At 50.4% G+C, this 1,712-nt stretch overlaps 1 non-coding gene across 1 annotated transcript; it reads left to right on the forward strand.

Annotated features, from left to right (window-relative positions):
* The first annotated feature begins 255 nt into the window (after positions 1 to 255).
* Positions 256 to 345, forward strand: TRNAY-GUA (transfer RNA tyrosine (anticodon GUA)). Its single transcript is given in 2 exon segments — positions 256 to 292; positions 310 to 345. It is a non-coding gene; the product is annotated as a tRNA-Tyr (tRNA).
* Positions 346 to 1,712: the final 1,367 nt, after the last annotated feature.

Consider the following 1,712-nt stretch of genomic DNA (forward strand, 5'->3'; position numbering starts at 1 on the left):
CGCCCCTCCCCGGCCCGCCCCACCGAAGAAGGGAACTCGGGGAGGGGAAGTGAGGCAACAGGTGAGAGCCCGGGCCCAGCTGTCCTGAAAATCAGGCGCCCCCGGGTGCCCGTCTACCGTCACGTCACAGCGTGTGTTTGGCCTTCTTCAAAGCGAGCTTCCGACCAATCCGAGGCCAAGTGGCCCTGAGGCGGGCGGGTGCCTTGGCCTCGTCATTTCCAGAAAGAGCAGTGACTCAGCCTCGGTATCGTGCTCCCTTCGATAGCTCAGCTGGTAGAGCGGAGGACTGTAGACTACACACGTGTGGACATCCTTAGGTCGCTGGTTCGACTCCGGCTCGAAGGAGGTGCCTGGTGCTTTTGCTGGCCATCGCGGAGGCCTCCACCCGCCAGTGTCAAAGGCTGAGCAACACAGGCGGAAGCCAGGAAAATACTTTCCGCAACTTCTAGAGCTGGCGTCTTGCTATCGCCAGGGGACACACCTGCACCATCTTCCCGCGGTCACCAGACCCATGGCCCGCAGGGCAATACAGTCCACCCTGCTCCTGCTTTAGGGAGCAGCCCCGACCAGCCACTTTCCACATCCTCCTGGGCACTTTATAGTTTTGTGCACCCACCACTTGTGCTCTGGGCTCTGCCACCAGCACCAATTTGCCCTAATGGACAGATCCCTCCCAAACAGGTGGCCCAACAGGCGCTGCCCAGGGCAAGCCCTGGAGGCACGCAAGTATACAGGCCCACACCGGGTCACCAGCAGCATTGCATCCTTCTTGAAGATTTCCCTCTTTGACTCTGCATATGTCCTCCAGTTGTACTCTGTTCTCTTCTCTCTGTCTCTGTGTGTTTTTGTTTCCCGACTCTCGTACTGTATACGTATTTTGACCTAGAGAGACAGAAATTGCTCATTTTCCTGCTTCGCCTGGTATTTGTACAGAAATTGCCATTGGAGAACTTTCAAGTAATTGCCAATTGTCTACTGCACTTTAGCGGACATTTGTAGGATGAAAATGCAGTTTTGTTGCTGTGGTTTGAGAGGGCTGATTAGAACTGCCAGCGACCAGCTTAGGTGGCTGGTCTCGTGTCTCCACTGCGGCTCGTGGGAGACTCAGGTTTTATTTGTATTGCTCTTTTCGCCTCTGGAGGTTTGTGGCTCTTGTAAGTGCAATGATCCTACTCTGTTCACACTATTTGTCACACCCAGGTGATCTACACGAGGATTTTATAGCTCTTTCTCCACAAAGAGACCTGAGGTTTGAACGTCACCATATGCAAAAATTAGGGTCATGCAATCAAGGATGGAATCTTTGGCCTCTCTTCGACATTCTAGAATTCTACCTTTTCACGCACCACTACGTTTAGATTTTTTTTCTTATCTACTAAGAAATGTGCCCTGAGAATTATGAACTGAGACAGTATTCATCAATAAGGGTATAGTAAGTCCTGCATCCTCTCAACTCCGAATCTATGTCATATTGATTCAAAAAGCTGTCACTCCTCAGGACTGGTGTTCAGGTATGTTTCATTCACAGCCTTTTTTAATAAACACCTAACCTGCCTCAGGTACTGTAACTGTGCCAGGGAAATAGAGATTATAGATGTTGCCCTAAAACAGGTTCATGTCTGCAGGGGCACATAGATGGAAGCAGATAATTACAATATAATGTCCTGAAAACTGCAATAGAGGCAAATAGAACATTCCATGCAAATCTAAAA

This window comes from Ursus americanus, chromosome 35, assembly GCF_024610735.1.
Source record: "Ursus americanus isolate L20-20 chromosome 35, mUrsAme1.1.p, whole genome shotgun sequence".
In the NCBI taxonomy this organism is placed as follows: domain Eukaryota; kingdom Metazoa; phylum Chordata; class Mammalia; order Carnivora; family Ursidae; genus Ursus; species Ursus americanus.